Source organism: Balaenoptera ricei, chromosome 10, assembly GCF_028023285.1.
Source record: "Balaenoptera ricei isolate mBalRic1 chromosome 10, mBalRic1.hap2, whole genome shotgun sequence".
Lineage (NCBI taxonomy): Eukaryota > Metazoa > Chordata > Mammalia > Artiodactyla > Balaenopteridae > Balaenoptera > Balaenoptera ricei.
The window spans coordinates 74,824,973-74,845,033 of record NC_082648.1 but is presented as its reverse complement, the minus strand read 5'-3'; the positions used below and the strand labels follow the sequence as shown (position 1 = coordinate 74,845,033).

Below are 20,061 nucleotides of genomic sequence, written 5' to 3'. Positions count from 1 at the left end.
AAAACTGGTAAAGCAACACAAGCCTTTGTTCTGCCTTTCCTATACCAACTGCATCTTTTGGTAACCAAACAGCTGATGAGGGGAGGTTTCTTTTTAGAGAAGTTAATCAAATAACAAATGCAAAAGGCAATAGAATATCATCATTTTACAACCCCAAGTGAATTAATGAATCTGTGCAATATCAATGGCTGCTAACATCACAAGAAGAGAGCTATCCAGATATCGCAAACTTCCTTAGAGAACTATATATACCATCTGTAAGCAATCTTGCCAAAAATTTAAAATGAAATCAGATCAAACTTCTTCCGCCAATTACCAATTTGCAGAGTACAGAGAAAGATGTTAAATGCTATCATAAGGACAGGCCCAGTAAAATGCAATAAAATTCAGATAGATAACTAAAGACTCTACAACAGACTGGTTAAGAAAAAAAGAGACTTCTAGTCTGGTTTCCAGTCTGACATGTAAGAATTTAGAAGTCGCTACATCTTTCGAACAAAAAGTAAAAAGCAGAACAAACTGAAAAACCAACAACTTTTCTTAGCTCTGTAACAGAAGTAAGGTCACACGGCAAACCGCTGTCCCCAAGATTGTAGATATCAACAGAGGAATATAGAGAATCACAACTTACCAGGAGCACAAGCTTCTGCAGGAACCAGGCAGGGAAATCCGAACTGTAACTGACGAACTGGTGAAGGCTCAACATGGACCCCTCTGAGAGATAAAAACCAGAGGAGGACCAGTCATTAGGGGAACGCCGCACTTTTGTGAATTTTACCTCCAAGAATTCCACCAGGTTCTCACAGTGAATCTAGGAGAAAAATCACCTTGTGCTTCTGGCAGGGGAAAGGGAAAAGGAACCATTCTGAAACATGCCACAGCATTCTACTCTTAACAAGGTCTGCCCACAGCTGAAACTATTTAACTAGAGGCTAAACTGCTGAGGTTTTATCAGAGCCTAATTGACCTGGGGGAGAGGAAATTGGCAACTCCAGCTGCCTGCAGTCATCCTATCCCACTTAAGGAAAATGCGAAGCTGTGTATGGTTCACAGCCCAGGGATACAAACTCACTTAAAGACTGAGACCTAGGACTATAGAATGCTACCCCTCCCTCCACATCTCACCACCTCATTACGCAAGGTCTATTTACAGAAGTTCCTTTTACCCAGTAGATCATTTGTAGCTATCAAGAAAAAAATTACTAAACATACAAAAAGGCAAAAAAAAAAAACCCCACAAAACCAAAACAAAAAAAAACCCCACCGTTTGAAGAGCCAAAGCAAGCATCAGAATCAGACTCAGATATGGCAGACATGTTGGAATTAACAGACTTGGAATTTAAAACAGCTGTGATTAAGATGCCACAGGCTCAACCTCATAGAAACAGAGAGTAAATTGGTGAATGCCAGGGGCTGGGGGGTGGGAGAAAAGGGAAGATGTTGATCAAAGAGTATAAACTTCCAGTAAGATGAATAGCTTCTAGAGATCTAATGTACACCACAGTGATTATAATTAACAATACCATATAGTATTTTTGAAAGTTCCTAAAAGAGTACATCTTAAATGTTCTCACCACTAACAACAAAAAATGGTAATTTTTTTTCCCCAGTTTAGCCATTTTAATAGGTACATAATGGTATCTCACTGTTGTTTTTTTAACATCTTTATTGGAGTATAATTAATTACAATGTTGTGTTAGTTGCTGCTGTATAACAAAGTGAATCAACTATACATATACATATAACCCCAAATCCCCTCCCTCTTGCATCTCCCTCCCATCCTCCCTATCCCACCCCTCTAGGTGGTCCCAAAGCACGGAGCTGATCTCCCTGTGCTACGCAGCTGCTTAGAAAATGGTAATTATTTGAGATGATGTATGCATTAATTTATTATGGTAATCATTTCACAATGTATATGTGTATCAAATAATCACATTATACACATTAAACTTATCCAATGTTTTATGTCAACTATATCTCAATAAAGCTGCTAAGGCTCTAAAGATAATGTAGACAGCAATAATAGATCGAATATGTAAGCAGAGAGATGGAAATTCTAAGAAAGAACAAAAAGAAATGGCAGAGATAAAAAACACTGTAACAGAAATAAAGAATGCCTTTGATGGGCTCATTAGTAGACTGGACACAGCTGAGGAAAGAACCTCTGTGCTTGAGGATATCTCACTAAAAACGTCCAAAACTGAAAAGCAAAAAGCAAAAAGATTTTAAAAAAGAACAGGATACCCCAAAACTATGGAACAATTACAAATGGTGTAACATACATGTAATGGGAATTCCAAAAGGAAAAGAGAGAACTGAACAAAAGAAATATCTGGAAAAATAATGTACTACTCTCTACATTTTTCCTCTCCCCCTGAGGATTTCCGCAAATTGTCAGATACCAAACCACAGATCTGATAAGCTCAGAGAACACAAAACCATATAAATGACCAACTGTCCCCACCAAAAAAAAAACGCCAAAAAAACCCCAAACAACCTAACCTAGGCGTATCATTTTCAAACTACAGAAAATCAAAGATAAAGAAAAATCCTGAAAGAAGCCAGAGGAAAAACATTTTACTACAGAGGAACAAAGATAAGAATCACTTCTAACTACTCAGAGACCATGCAAGTAGTGCAAGAGTGGACTGAAATATTTAAAGTATTGAGAAAACAAAAAAAATCAGCCTAGAATTCTATACTATGTGAAATTATTCTTCAAAAGAGAATGAGAAATAAAGACTTTCTGAGAGAAACAAAAATTGAGGGAATTTGTTATCAGAGATCTACACTGCAAGAAATGTTAAAATAAATTCTTTAGACAGATGAAAAATGTTATAGGACAGAAACTTGTATCCATGAAGAAAGGAAGAGCAACAGAGAAGAAACAAGTGAAGGTAAAATAAAAACTTTTACTTTTCTTATTTTCAATTGACCTAATTGTTCAAAATAATAATAGCAACAATGTATTCAACTATGTATGTATATATAGACATATATTAATATATATATATGCCTATGTATAAGTGAAATGAATGACAGCAGTTATACAAGGGATGGAAGGAGGAATTAGGATGATCTGGTGTACTCACACTGTGAGCATATCAGTTATACTTTTTTTTTTAACTTTTTTTCAGTGGTTGCCCTAGAGTTTGCAATATACATTATAGCTAATACAAATACATTTTCAAATAACACTATACAAGCTCACAGATGATCCAGCAATCATGCTCCTTGGTATTTACCCAAAGGACTGAAAATTATGTCCACACAAAAACCTGTGCACAGATATATATAGCAACTTTGTTCATAATTGCCAAAACTTGGGAGAAACTCAGATGTCCTTCAATAGGTGAATAAATAAATAAACTATGGTACATTCAGACAATGGAATATTATTCATCACTAAAGAGAAAAGATTTATCAAGCCAGGAAAAGACATAGAAGAACCTTAAATACATATTACTAAGTGAAAGAAGCCAATCTGAAAAGGCCACATGCTGTATGATTCCAACTATGTGACATTCTGGAAAAAGCAAAACTATGGGGAAAGTAAAAAAGATCAGTGATTGTCAGGAGTTATGCGGGAGGGAGGCATGAAGAGGTAGAACACAGATTTTTAGAGCAGTGAAAATACACTGTATGATACCATAATGGTGGATACATTTGTACAAACCACAGACTGTGTAAACCATAATATCAATTATGAATTGGGTGATTATGATGGGTCAGTGTATGTTCATCAGTTATAACAAATGTACTATTCTGGTGGAGGATGTTGATAATGGGGGATAATGCATAAATGGGGGCAGGGAGTATGTGGGAAATCTCTGTACCTTCTGTTTAATATGGCTATGAGCCTAGAACTTCTGTTTAAAAAAAGTTCATTTTTAAAATGAAGAAAAAACATTTGAAAGGGAACCTATAGATTTACTATATGGTTGTTCCTTGTATGGATCCTAATTTTAACTATATATATATATATATATATATATATATATATATACTTTTAAAAATAATGAGATAATGGTAAATTTGAATTTAAACACTGGATATTTGATAATTCTGAGGAATTAGGTTTAATTTTTTAAAGAATGATAATAGAATTGTGGAAGATATTTGCAAACAAAGCAACCAACAGGGGATTAATCTCCAGAATATACAAACAGCTCATGCAGCTCAATATTAAAAAAAACAACCCAATCAAAAAATGGGTGGAACAGCTAAATAGACATTTCTCCAAAGAAGACATACAGGTGGCCAAAAATCACATGAGAAAATGCTCAACATCACTAATTTTTAGGGAAATGCAAATCAAAACTACAATAAGGTATCACCTCATACCGGTCAGAATGGCCATCAACAAAATATCTAAAAACAATAAATGCTGGAAAGGGTGTGGAGAAAAGGGAACACTCCTACACTGTTGGTGGGTATGTAAATTGGTACAGCCACTATGGAAAAGAGCATGCATGTTCCTTAAAAAACTAAAAATAGAACTACCATATGACCCAGCAATTCCACTCCTGGACATACACCCAGAGAAAACCATAATTCGAAAAGATACATGCACCCCAATGTTCATTGCAACACTATTTACAATAGCCAGGACATGAAAGCAACCTAAATATCCATTGACAGAGGAATGGATAAAGAAGATGTGGTACATATATACAATGGAATATTACTCAGCCATAAGAAAGAACAAAAATAATGCCATTTGCAGCAATATGGACCTAGAGATTGTCATACTGAGTGAAGTAAGCCAGACAGAAAGACAAATATATGATATCGCTTATATGTGGAATCTAAAAAAACAGTACAAATGAACTTATTTACAAGACAGAAATAGAGTCACAGATGTAGAAAACAAACTTACAGTTACCAAGGGGTAAGGGAGGGGGAGGGATAAATTGGGAGATTGGGACTGACATATACACACTACTATATATAAAATAGATAACTAATAAGAACATACTGTATAGCATAGGGAACTCTATTCAATACTCTGTAATGGTCTATATGGGAAAAGAATCAGAAAAAGGGTGGATATATGTATATGTTAAAAAAAAATTATCAAGGGAATAATGTGGGTGGGGCATTGGATTAAATGAAGTTTTCCATAAATTAATCCACACTGATGCTGGTGACATGAACATGAGGTATATTATACTAGTCTCTCTACATTTGTATAAGATTGAAATTTTCCTCAATAAAAAGTAAAATAATTCAACAAAATCATACATACCCAAAAAACACATACTCATTCTATGAATTATAATAATAAAATTAACACATTTTACCACCCAGTTTAGGTTACAATACCAATACTGTTACATCTAGCTGGTGTTTCTCAGTGATCTCTTCCCTTTTAGCCATTATCCTGACTTATTATTCCCTAAAACTTTCATCATCATTATCATCATCGACGTTATTATTTCAGTGTGTTTCAGAGGTATCCCTAAATATTTGGTTGTGCTTGTTTTTTAGCTTTTCAGAAATATTGTCAGAGTTTAAGTAATCATCTGGGATTTGCTTTTCACCCAACGTTGTAATTCTAAACTTCATTCACATAGTTCATTTCACTTAGTTCATAAAATCTACCTCTCTGAGAACACTTACTACATAGCCATAATTAGTAACTTAAATATCCAGCCCTCAAGAAAACCAAAAAGTTTTAGAGAACAGACACCATGACTTATCATTAGTTTTCTCAACTACAAAAGACAAGCTGGCTACATAGTAGGTATTTAATAAATGCACATTTAATGAATAAGTATTAATGAACAAATAAGTGTTTGTGTGAATAAAACAGCTAAAAACTGTTATTCAACAACAACAAAAAAAAGTGGAAATAGTTCCTTGTAAAAAAGATATTCTTTCTAAAATTTTTAAGGTAATTTATTAAAATCGCTGCAAAAAGTCAGAGGTTACTTACAGACCCTTGTATTAGATGATATTGAGCAGAGGTCCTTCAATCCTTGGACTTGAGGCCCCCCATTTCTAAGTTATAACATATAGCCTTAAAATACATATTTGCTCAATGCATAACCTTCTCAATTTTAGAATTCAGTTATTTAAAAGTTAAATGCTGATTTTGGTATTAATGCAAAAAAAAATCAAAGAAACCAAGTATCAGTCCAATAAATGACTAATAATAACTATTTAGTTAATTGAAAGCTGACAGATGGCTGGCACTAAAATTGGTTGATGCCTTAAAGTCAAAGCTGATGCTGATTCTTTTTTAAAAAAGAATGTGACTCAAGTTCAAACATTTCTCTTTTTCACTCAGGAAGGATTTTACACTTGGAATAGAGGCCAGTGATTTATTAGGTTAAGTTTGCTCTCAGCAGCCCTCTGATCACTCTCAGTATTCTAACATAACAGCTTCATTGTACAAACCCAAGCATTATACTTTATTTTTATTACTTTTAGGAGACTGTGATAGTATTGAATTTAGAAAGGGAAGACTAATATCTTCATTGACATTATTGTTGATCAAAGCACTTATTTGCGAGGAGCATGTGCTTTGCCAACAATGACTATTGATTCTTTGGATAAAGTTTTATAAAAAGTTCAGAAGGGAAATGATGAGCTACAATTTTAACCCAGCAACTGGAATCATTGGCCAGTATTATTAAGAACTTTAAAGTCTCAGTAAAACTTGATCAACCTGAATATAAAGATAGGCAAATTTACCTGTTAAGTATTTCCAGTCTTCTTTCCAAATATTCAGTGGAAAGAAATTCACTGTCATTCAGTGATGCCATATAGTTTGGTTCTCCTTTGCTTCTTTTAGAAAGAGAAACTTTCTACTTTCAGTGAATTGAGGGGGAAAAAAGACAATGTCACTAAGCATTTTAATGTCTTTCATTTAGTTATAAATCTGTTTTCTTGTCAGACACAATCATGGAATAAAGGTATGCATGAGTCTCAGAAATTATCAGGTATTGACCCTATGACAAATTATATATTTTCTGCTTTTGGTTATTATTCCCAACTTATGGTTGGAGCATCAAGTCTGCCAAAGTTTGATAAAAAATTGTGTCACAGGTTAAGCTTTGTTGCTGTTTCCTACCACCCAACATGAAATGATAAGGATTTGTTAAATGAAGCTGGAATAAGGCTGATGGTCATTGTATCAATAATAACCACAGTGAAGTATTGTGGCTTAACGTGGAATTTCTCAATAGGTAAACATTATACTGATATTGATACTCATACCCCTTGGACGACTTTGGAGAGCCAAGGAGAGTCAGAGCTCCGGGCCCATCAAGCAGCCTCATCAGTTTACTTCAGTATATCACACTGATATGATCATATTCTCTGTGTGCCATAATATAAAAATGATTGTAAAGAACTGACCTAATGTATTAAAAAATTAATCAAAGAAATTCTTTCTCAATGATTACATTTTCAATTTTTCATATACTCCCACTGGTATAAATTAAATATTATAATTATCATTTTTTGAAGTAAGTGAATAGCCTGTATATATAAATTCCAAAAATATTTTATAACAATAAATATTCCTATAAAAATATAAAAATCCTTCACATAAGCTCAAGAGAATGAGATTATATATCATCATTCTTACTTACTGTTAGATGATTAGGGATATCTTATTTATCTAATTAATTTCTTATATTATAAATAAAATCTGGAGTCACAAAAAGGAATTAAGAGTACTACAATAAGTAAATACACAGGCAAATATAAAATATTTTTCTTCTTATGTAGATTTCTTTAAAAAATAACCAATTGTTTAAAGCAAAAATAATAACAATCTAGTGTGGGGTTTCTAACAAGCGTAAATTAAAACATATGACAACAGCAACACAAAGGCCCAGAAGAAAGAAATGCAAATGTAAGATTCTCATACTACTTGAAAGTAGACTATACTAAGTTGAAGTTGTATGCCATAAGTCATAGAGCAATCATTAAATGACACAACAAGAAGTATAGATAAAAAGGCAAAAAAGAAGATAAAATAGAATCAATTGATACTAAATTAATCCCCAAAAAAGGCAGAAAAGTGGAGAAAGGGGGAAAAATAACATATAGAACAAATAGAAAGCAAATAGCAAATAGCAAGATTATTTATTTAAACTTAACCATATCAGTAATCACATTGTAAATGGTCAACCTATCTCAACTAAAAGGCACTGATTGTCAGACTGAATTTCAAAAAAAGCAAGACCCATGTTATGAGATGAATTATGTTACCTCAAAAAAGATACATTGAAGTCCTAACCTCCAGTACCTCAGAATGTGATCTTATTTGGGGAAAGGATCTTTACAGAGGCAATTAAATTAAAACAAGTTCATTAGGGTGGGTTCTAATACAAAATGATTGGTGTCTCTTATAAGGGAAACTGGAAAGAAAGACAAGAGAAAACACCCACAGAGAGAAGAAGATATGAGAATACAGGGAAAGCACCATGTGAAGATGGAAGATTAGAGTGATGTATCTGCAAGCCAAAGAATGCCTGAGGCTATCCGGAGCTAGGACAGAAGCATGGAATATTTAGTTCTTCCTCTAGCACTACAGAAGGGAACATGGCCCTACTTACACCTTGGTTTAAAACTTCTGGCCTCCAGATCCATGAAACAATAAATTTGTTAATTTTGACGCTTCCTTCTCCATAATGGATTGAGTGGATGGATTAAATCAAGCAACTTGACCTAATTGACATGTATAGAATGTATGTTTTTGTTGACTACAGCCAACATTATAATATGTATTCTTTTTAAGTGTAAAGTGGAAGATGAAGTCTATTCTGAACCATAAAAGAAGTCTCAATAATTTAAAATGACTTATATCATACAAAGTATGTTCTCTGATCATAATGAAATTAAACTTGAAATCAACTACAGAAAGACATCTCAAAAATCTCTAAATATTTGGAAACTAAACAACATAATTCTAAATAACTTATGAGTTAAAGAAGAAAAACAAATGAGAAACAAGAAAGTATTTTGAACTGAATGAAAATAAAAACACAATATGCTAAAATTTGTAGCATACAGCTAAATCAGTACTTAGAGGGAAATTTATAGTAGTAAATGCCTGTATTAGAAATGAAAATAGATCTTAAATGAAGGCTTCAGCTTCCACCTTATGAGACACCTATGAAAAATCAACATACCTTACTATATTAAAAAAATAAATTAATTAAAACTGTAGGGTCATCTCAATAGATACAGGAAAAAAAAAAAGAGCAAATAAAACCCTATGTGAGAAAAAAGGAAATAATAAAGATCAGTGTGTAGATCAATGACTCAATGAATTAGAAACAGAAAAACAGTATAGAGAATCAATGAAACCAAAAAATGCTTCCTCGAGAAGATCAACCTATAACCAGACTTACTAGGGAAAAAAGAAAAAAAGAACAGATTATCAATACCAAAAATGAGGGAAATGACATCACTAGAAATTCCATGATGTAAAAAGAATAATAAGTAAAGAATATGAAGAAATTTAAGTTAGATAAAATGGACAAATTCCTTGAAAGAAACTATCAAAGCTCACTCAAAAAGTAATATTTAATGTGAATAACAATATATCTACTAAAGGAACTGAACTTGTAGTTTACAAACTTCCCACATAGAAAATTCTAGGTCCAGATAGTTTGACTCATGAATTCTACCAATTATTTAGGAAGAAGTAATTCTGATTCTACACAAATTCATCCAGAAAACTGAAGTTAAGGAAATCCAATATTATAACCAAAAACATTAGTAGAAAAGAAAACAACACATACTAGTTAGAATGGTCATCATCAAAAAATCTACAAATAATAAATGCGAGAAAGGGTGTGGAGAAAAGGGACCCCTCCTACACTGTTGGAATGTAAATTGGTGCAGTCACTATAGAGAACAGTATGGAGGTTCCTTAAAACACTAAAAGTAGAGTTACCATATGATCCTGCAATCCCACTCCTGGGCACATATCTGGAAAAGACAAAAACGCTAATTTGAAAAGATACACACACCCCAGTAGGACATAGCAGCACTATTTACAATAGCCAAGACATGGAAGCAACCTAATTGTCCATCAATAGATGAATGGATAAAGAAGATGTGTGTGTGTATATATATATATATATATATATACACACACACACAATGGAATACTACTCAGCCATAAAGAAGAATGAAATAATGTCACTTGCCGCAACATGGATGGACCTAGAGATTATCATACTAAGTGAAGTAAATCAGACAGAGGAAGACAGATATCATATGAGATCACTGACATGTGGAATCTAAAAAAATAATACAAAGGAACTTATTTACAAAACAGAAATAGACTCACAGACATAGAAAACAAACTTATGGTTACAAAAGGGGAAAGGTGGAGGGAGGGATAAATTAGGAATTTGAGATTAACAGATACACACTAGTATATATAAGATAGACAACCAACGAGGACCTACTGTATAGCATAGGGAACTATATTCAATATCTTGTAATAAACTATAATGGAAAAGAATGTGAAAAAGAAAAAAAAATATATATATATAACTGAATCACTTTTCTGTACATCTGAAACATTGTAAATCAACTATAGTTCAATTTTTAAAAATTTTTGAAAAGAAAAGAAAACAACAAACCACTATCCTCATGTTCTTTAAAAAGTTTTATCAAATCAAATCAAATCATAAAATAAATAAAAAGGATAATATACTATGACCAAATGGGGTTAATATTCTAATGCATAGTTAGTTTAACATTAGAAATTAATTAACATACTTCACCATATCAACAGAAAATAAAAAATGAAAACCATATCACCATCACAATAGATTCAGATAAAGCATTTGACAAAATCTCACACCAATTCTTATAAAAGCTGTCAGCAAACTAGAATATAAAGGAACTTCTTCAACCTAATAAAGGCATTGTATTAATTTTTTTATTGCTACAATAACAAATGCCACAAACTTAGTGGCTTAAAACAACACAATATGTTATCTGATAGTTCTGGAGGTCAGAAGTTTAAAATAGTTGGCAGGGCTCTTTCTTCTGGTGGTTCCAGGGAATAATCCATTGTCCCTTCTTTTTCAGATTCTAGAGGCTCCCCTACATTCTTTGGCTTGTGGTGAACAGATAAATACATTGTGGTACATCCATGCAGTATAATACTATACAACAGTAAAAGAGAAATGAACTACTGATACACATAAAAACATGGATGAATCCTAAAATAACTTTGCTGAGTGACAAAAACCAAACAAGAAAAGAATACATGCACTATGATTTCATTTACTAAAATTCTAGAAATTACCAACTAATCTGTAATGATGGAAACCAAATTAGTGATTGTCTGAGGATGGTGAGGGGATGGAAGGAGTGGAAAGTGTCTACAGGGAGATATTACAAAAGGGCATGAGAACACTTAGGGGAGGAATGAATATGTTTATTATCTTGACTTCAGTTATGGTTTAATGGGTGTATATACATGAGAAAACCTCAAATTGTACACTTAAATATGTGCAGTTATTGTGTCGATTATACCTCAATAAAACTTTCAAACCAGATTAACTAAATCCTTTAACAGTTGTTGGCCTTTCATGTTCCAAAATATAAAATTAATATTACAATAAACAGTAAGTGTGCTAGCTTATCTTGTATCTGAGAATTTGGATACATATCCAAGACGTTTGACCTCAAGAATCATGCTACCGAAGGTTAACCATGGATCAGACTCCACAGAATTTAAACACTTGTGGAACTTCTGAAGAATGAATCTGAAACGAATCAGAAACAAACTTAATGATACTTAAGGAAGAGCTAAGATCTATGTGATTATTTAAGGATTCTTAGACATTAACATCTCTCAGATGTCTGAACACATTTATTTAGTGCTCTAAAATTCAATAAACAAAAAAGAATAGATGTGTTGTTGGGAACAGGAGGGAAGAGGAGTTAGTGATTATAGGAAGGGAGAATTAATGGTGAAGTTTAGTTATTTTATGAGCACAAAAAGGTAATATTTCAGATATTAATCAACAATAAATATTCTTACCTGTTATCCAAGAACCCCTGAGGTCCAGGAATAGGCTCAAAAACATGTGTGAGTGTTTCATGGACACGTGTATTTTTCCTGAGGTGAGGGCCCATAGATATGATCAAAGTATTAGGAGGCTTCATAATCTAAAATATTAATGACTACTCAATGACCTATATCAAGAAAATATTTATGGCAAAATCTGATGGAAACAGTCTAATCTGTTTGATCTCCTGTTCTTTATTAAGATGATTTTATGATCAGCTGGCTGATTTTTATGAGCTTTGTAACACATATTGTAACCACGTATTGTGACTGTGAGGTTCTTTTGGTATGGAAAATAGGCCCTCAGCAAATGTGTTATTCAAGCTTTTCCCCATTAAATGCTCCTCTTGCTGAGCAAAGAAAACCGAACCAATCAGATCTTTCCAACCAGTTCTCCTCTCATCACATATATAGCATTATCAAATTTACTGGATACAATCAACAGTTTAAATTACTATGTCAATATTTTTATTGCAAATATCCTGCTAGGACAACGTTCAGTATATTAATGGCAGCCAGCCGTATTAAAGGTAATCAAACAATTTATCCAACTGAACCGTGAGTATATGCTTTCTTAAGTCCTTACAACTTTTCAACATCAACTTTTCAAAACATTTTCAAATGGTGATGGTAAAAGGCAAATATACTCATGCTATATGTATATACATACATCTGAGTGAGTCCTCAGCAATCTTCATTTCTATTTCCTCAATTGTCCTCTTTTACATTTTCTCTTTCAACTGTTACAGTAATTTATAGCTATGATGATCTTATTTTTTCTGCCAAACCTTGTAATACATTGATCAAATTGGTTAAATAATTTATTGATGAAACAAAATATGTATTGTAAAATTAGAAATGTTCTAGAAACTCCAAATCCCCTCAAATCACTCCCCTCCAATCAATTATATTTTTAAATGTCCAGATGCTGAGAGCTCATTCCTCTGTGCAGTGTTAGTATTTGCATGTGTGTTTCCATCTATCTCTTCTATCCTAAGATGTTCTAAACTACATTTTAGAAATGAGCTAAAAAACAGATTTGATCTCAGTTGAAGTGGTTGTGCTTTCAAATATTTATATTCAGTATAGACTTCTCAATATTCTTTGAATTATCTTCACGCTTTAACATCACTTTTCTGCAATCCTTGTTCTTACCCAATGTTAACATAGTTTTCATTTTTCTTGTAACAACCACAGCTCTCTTCCACTCTCTCAGCTGTAGTTCTTTCTCAGCTATGCTTTTCTTTACCTTTTTTTTTAAAAAAATACCAAGTAACATGTTTATCTCATTTGTTGTGTTCAACTGCAACCCCCTACCGTAACTCTTCCACCTTGAGAGCCAAGGGATGAGGTTCTGCTTAACTGTAGTCTCATTTGGTGTAACATTAACATGTATTTCTTTTCTATTCCTTGTCCGATTCAAAGATATATTAACAATAAGGAAATAATTTACCAATTAAATTAGCTCAGAGGAGGAAATTGTGAAGATTGTAGCAACGGACTTTATTTAAGTCTGTGAAAATATTGCTTACTGAAAATGAATAAACAGAAAAACTCTAAACCCAAACTACTTTATCTCTACAACTGAGAATTCCCCATTCTTCAGTGTTTCCATCTGGACAATCATCATTCTGAACTCGTACAAAAGAGGCAAATTCTGCAGGAAGTTCACAGCAGCATCACTGCAGATGCACATCCAATTCTGGCACCAAGGCAAATTTGCAACAATATTGTCATGTGAACTACATCCATGATGCTTGTTTCTTTAACATCAAGACTGAAGAAATATCAGGACAGTATTCAAAGTGTAGTTTCTTTTGATCACCTATTCTCTCCAGGATTCTCATCTTTATACTGCTCTGCACTTCTCTGGAAAAACAAAAACAAAAACTGTTCTTTATCTCTCCATCATCCCTCACCTACACAATGGAATAAAATCTTCCTAACGTCTATGGAAACTTCCTAACTAGTCACATTCATGTTAAACTCTTATCTGAGGTTCTTGACATCCAGCAAGGGCATGGTCTCCTTCTAGAAGTGATGGTAATTTGGATCTCCTTAGATTCTCCTCATCTCTGAGATTTTAAGGCACATGGTTCAGTGTCTTTCTCTCAAATCCAACTTTGCAGTTATCCTAATTTCAGCATTCATAGGGAAAATAACATCCAGTATAGTAATTTCATAATTCTTTGCCTTCAAAACTACTGACTTGTGTCTGCATTCCACATCAGGAGCGCCACTAGATGACCTGGGATTTCAGTCATCATCTGGAACTACTCCACCTATAAACTTTTAGTCTTCACTATTCCATTTTCAACCAAAAATTCTTATGATTCTCCTGCCTTACTTTCTTCCTTCCATGAAACCTACTGTTTCATTGTATTGTGGAACCCTGCTTTAGTCTGTTGAACTTCACTGTCCTTGAGCTCTCAACCAGTTCTTCACCAAACTTCCTTTTTTATTGAATGCAGATTCACTGAAGATCATTTGAAGTACTCTCTTAATGTTTTGTAAACTTCTAGCTTCTTTGTTCTTCTGTAGCAGTTCTATGAGCTGGCTTCTTTTTAAATACACTTGAGCTACTAATGCAGCTTAACAAAATCTGACAACCATGAAGATCTGTGCTTCTACAGATTTATAGTAGCAATTTACATCTAGATCCATGGTGCCACTTGACAATTGTTCCATTTTCCTGGATTATCTTTTTTTTCCCTTCTATTCCTCTGCACTGCTATCACAAACCTTTATTGAAGCTGTAGCAGAGGCTGATTGATGGGATTGGTAACGAACATGTAAAGAGTTTTCTAGCACATAAGCTGGATAGTGAATTCCTGATGTTTACTTTCTTGTTTTGCATTACATATATATTACATATATGACTTTAAGTGTATAAAATAGTAGTAATTAGAAAAGAAAGTCTCTCCATATTCTCTTCATGGTCTCTACTTCATGCAATTTCAACACATGACCTTAGATCCAATATCTCAGAGAATAGTGTCAGAAGGAAAATGTCTCAACTCCCCTTCACAAAATCATTCAGATCTGCAGCTATTCATGTTCAGGGTGTTCATTCTTCTTTTCTAACGTAATTCTTCAACACTGGTCTTAATTCAATCTTTTGTATCTCATTCGGGACTTTGCTTCATGTTTCACCAATAATACGGTCTCTTTCTATGAGATCCTTCTGTCCAGTCTATAAATGTGCTTGTATGTCTTCAGTCTTTTAAAATCAAGTGTGTTCCTTCAACTCCACTTTCCCACACTACCTCAACTCACTGGAGTCAGACTCCCAGTAACACAGCTCCACTGAAAGTGCCTCTTCAAGGTTCTCAAGTGCTGGTTTCAATGGACATACTTCATGCTTCATCTTACTGTCCTCTCAGCAGAGTCTCCGGCATTGTTATTGCTTTCTATCTAAAATTTTCTTTCACTGAATCTTTGTTATCCCATAACAATTCCTCAGTTCCTCCATGCTAACATTCCCCACACTCTGTCCTTCGTTCTCTTCACACTCTATGCTATTCTTAAGTGATTTCACTCACTACCCCAAATTTAAGACCACCTCCCATGTCTACATCTCCACCCAAAACCTTTCTCATGAATACTAGTCCTGTTTAACTCCCTGCCTACCAGTATATTACAGAGGAATCTTGAACTCTGTGTCTAAAAATTAATAATCTTCTTATGAAATTCTGTTCTTCCTCCTGTATCCCAGTCATTACCAACATCAATCCAGACACTAAAGTCATAAATCTGGGAGTTGCCCTAGACTGTCCCTAATTCATTACTCCCCATACAGGGTTAGTCAATATCTCATTAATTCTTGCAAATCCATTTTCTCCTTTTCGTCTCTGGTACCATAGCCCTGATTCATCATAGTTATTTGCAGCAACTTCATAAATGGTTCCAAAGCTCAGTCCCAATGCCTTTCTATTAAACCTGATTTTTCTGTTTTAATTTTTATTATTCTCTAGTATAGCTGGAGTCAATCCTGTACTAATATATTTTTTCCTGCGAGTATAAGTGGCATATTTTCTGAATCTTTGCTTATCTAATGATGCCTTTTTTTTTTTTTTTTGCCTGCATTGCTAAAAATAACTTAGCTAAGTACTTAATTTTAGATCAAAGGCATTTCCACCTAAGTATTATAGAGGCCACACATTACAATAAAAAGAGCACATTTTGGAATCAAATAAACATAGGTTAGATTTTAATTCTATGACAACTTTCTGGCTGTAGGATCTTGGTTATGTTAATTGTCTGAATCTCAATTTCTCCAAATGAGATTACCTATCTCACAGGGCTGTTATTTTAATTAAGAAGATAAAATGTGTCATCATGTTGCATGTAGAAGGCATTCAGTTAAATGGTAACTATGATTATTATTAGATGTTGCTTATTATACTGGTACTGAGGGTTGTATAAGCAGACTGAGGGTTGTATAAGCAGTCTGAGTGTATCTTAATTTTAACTCCTATGCTGGGGTCAAGATGTTGTTGCTTCTTTGTTTATTCATTTTCTATATTTTGGACAAAAAGAGGACTTTTAATTTATGGTTATAAATCAAAAATTACTCCAAGATATATATATCTATATATTTCAGAAAACTTTTTTATTTACGTTTTTCTTTATTACTTATTCTGATTTTGATGAGGTTTTTTCTGCTAAATCTATTACCTATATATTCTCTATTCTTTTTACTCCATGTTTCATCTTCTGTATCATAATTTTCTTACCTTTGCCCTTTCCTACTGTGTTTTGGAAAAGCTTTGGAAGTTTCTTTAAATCACTGATTTAATTTTATGCAATATCATTTCTGCTTCTTTGCTTCTGCAATAAGTTTTTTTTTTTTTTTTTTTTTTTTTTAATTTTTTTTATAACTACTTTATTTATTTATTTATTTATTTTTTGGCTGTGTTGGGTCTTCGGTTCGTGCGAGGGCTTTCTCCAGTTGCGGCAAGCGGGGGCCACTCTTCATCGCGGTGCGGGGACCGCTCTTCATCGCGGTGCGCGGGCCTTTCACTATCGCGGCCCCTCCCGTTGCGGGGCACAGGCTCCAGACGCGCAGGCTCAGTAGTTGTGGCTCACGGGCCCAGCTACTCCGTGGCATGTGGGATCTTCCCAGACCAGGGCTCGAACCCGTGTCCCCTGCATTAGCAGGCAGATTCTCAACCACTGCGCCACCAGGGAAGCCCTCTGCAATAAGTTTTAATCATGCTAATTTTTCTTATTTCCTTGAAATCCTTATTTAGTCATCTCCCTTTTTACCTGTTTGTGTTACCCTTTTAACTGATCAGATTTTCCCCTTATGAAAAAGCAAGACTTTTTGCATTTTATTGAGAATGTCTACTCATTTTTCTAAACCTTAGAATGGATTATATCTTAGTTTATTTTCAGAAATATTCTCTTCCTATGAGGTTTTAATTTCCTTTCCCTTGCTCTGCAGTAGTTTTACATTGCTCTCTCTTGCTTCTTTTTCTTTAGCCACCATTGAATGAAGCCAAATTTTTTTTTTTTTTTTTTTTTTTTTGACTGCACCGTCCGGCTTGCAGGATCTGAATTCCCCGACCAGGGATTGAACTTGGGCCTCAGTGGTGAAAGCCCTGAGTCCTAACCACTGGACCACCAGAAATTCCCTGAATGAAGCCAAGTGTTTTCAAATTTTATACTTGTCAACCAACAAATTGTGTGGATTACCCTTGGTTCAATTCATACATTCTTGTATAATGGTTAAATCTCTCTTTCAAATCTACAACTGGAAGAGAAGGCTGGTATAAATATCTCCTGGGTCAATTCTCAGTTTCTTGCAAGAATAGGTCTAGTTCAGCTATGTACCACTGTGGTGGCTATTTATCCTACAGAAAATTTCCTGTTCTCTTCTATTCTGAATGACAAGCTAAATAAATTACTGCAATTCCTAGGACATACTCTTTCTAGGAATTTCTGATAGTCTCCAGTTCTTGCTACAGCGTTTTATTTGTGGAAACTATCTCTTAGGTAATAATGCTTTATTACTAAACCTCTATTGTCCAGCTGACCTTCTGGGATTTTCTGTCTTTGATTAGATAAAGAATAGAAGTCAATAGGCAAAAAAAAAAAAAAAAAAAGTGTAACCACACAATTTTAGTGGTCCCAAAATGCAGTAAATGCATGATAGAAGGACAATAACTTAATATTCTGCTTGCTACTGATGTCAAGTATCCAATCATTGAAACTACAGTGGGATGGGAGCAAAGTATCATCTCTATTTATGAGGTGAAATCTGGATGACCTAGTGAGGTGACCTTAAGTTTTGTTTTGTTTTCTAATCATATCAACTCTTACATACTTAACAAAGACTCTTCCCCAAATCTGACTTTCGGTGATCTGTGGATTTGAATGAAGAGTTGCTATTTTTGAAAAAGATAACTTATGCATTTTGGACACCTACACTGACCAGCACCATGCTAAATACCTTGGTGAATCTTTTCCTATTTAAATCTTTGAAAAAAAGAACATCTAACTACCAGTAATAGAGGTGAGACAAAATGAGCCTCAGAGAAGTCAAGTGAGCTGTTCAATGTCACACAACTTGTAAGTGGCCAGCTAAATTTTTAACCCAGCTCAGATCTGTGTGACTAGTACGTCCCTGGTCTTTCCAGCACACCACGATGAACATTTAATGTATGAAAGCCATTCACACATTCACATTTATGTGTGCTGTCTTTAAGAAAATTCTTTTTTTTTTAAAGATTTGTTTGATGTGGACCATTTTAAAATCTTTATTGAATTTGTTACAGTATTGCTTCAGTTTTATGTTTTGGTTTTTTGGCCCCTAGGCATGTGGGATCTTAGCTCCCTGACCAGGGATTGAACCCGCACCCCCTGCATTGGAAGGCGAAGTCTTAACCACTGGACAGCCAGGGAAGCCCATTTAAGCAAATTCTTAACCAGATACAAACAACAATTGAATTGTGCTGATGATAACATTTCCAGATCTTTGTTATTCTGCCTTTTGCTGAAAGACAAAGTTTGGCAAAGCAAATAGTTAACAATACTCTTGAAAATCTTTCTACTCTTTCATAATACACGATAAACTGTTTACAAAATTAAAATATTTGAACCATCATTTCCTCCTTGTTATGCAATAAGCTACCATTTGAAAGTACTTGTTTTGATAGCTGGAGTTGCTAATTTTGGGAAAACAGATGCTTCCAGATAGAAGGACTTTGGAGGAAAGTATTAAGTTTGGGCACCTATCCCTACACTACCATCTGGAAATGTTAGGAATGCTACCCCTTTGTTATACAAGCCATAAAATAATCAACTCTAATAGCTGATTCACTTTGTTATACAGCAGCAACTAACACAATAATGTAATGCAATTATACTATAGTAAGGATGTTAAAAAAAAAAAAGCAAATATACTCACTAAAAATACAGGAGTGATAAAATACTCCTATATTAAATAAATATTTTGCTATTTATGCATCAAAAAAAAATAATAATAATCAACTCTAGCTTCCAGCAGGGTGTTACACCACTTGCTCTGCAGACCATAAAGCCTGGTGGGAAGGAAATGGGGTCTGTTTTCTGGAGTGGAATTAGTATGAGTATGTATGAGGAAAATGAGTAGGAGGCAAAACATGGATTAAAGCTGTGGCCCTAATGGTGGAGGGGAGGTAACAGTGACAGTCTCCAAGAAACTCAAGCAAATACAGGATATTTATGGGCCAGATAGAATTTAGGGGAGATAAAGTGAGCTACAGAGGTGAATCATGGCAGGAAATGAGACACGTGAGAACATGGATGGGGTCCAGCTCTAGAGAATAAGTATAGCACAAGTGTAAATGGACACAGACTCAAGCCAACTGGTTGAGTCAGAGTCATGTCTGTCCACCACAAGTGCTCAGGGTTGGAAAAGCAAAGAAACCCTGGATAGTGAGATGACCTGGCACAAGGGAAAATATGTCATTTCCCCCAGGCCCCCATCATAACCACCATACACACATATATACAGGCAC

At 34.3% G+C, this 20,061-nt stretch overlaps 1 protein-coding gene across 1 annotated transcript in view; it reads right to left on the bottom strand.

Moving 5' to 3' along the window:
• Positions 1 to 698: 698 nt before the first annotated feature.
• TMTC3 (transmembrane O-mannosyltransferase targeting cadherins 3) overlaps positions 699 to 20,061 on the bottom strand; it is a 166,605-nt gene continuing 147,242 nt past the window's right edge. The window contains exon 16 of the mRNA XM_059936639.1: positions 699 to 714. The gene's annotated coding sequence lies outside the window, so the exon portion shown is untranslated. The remainder of the gene's footprint in view (positions 715 to 20,061) is intronic.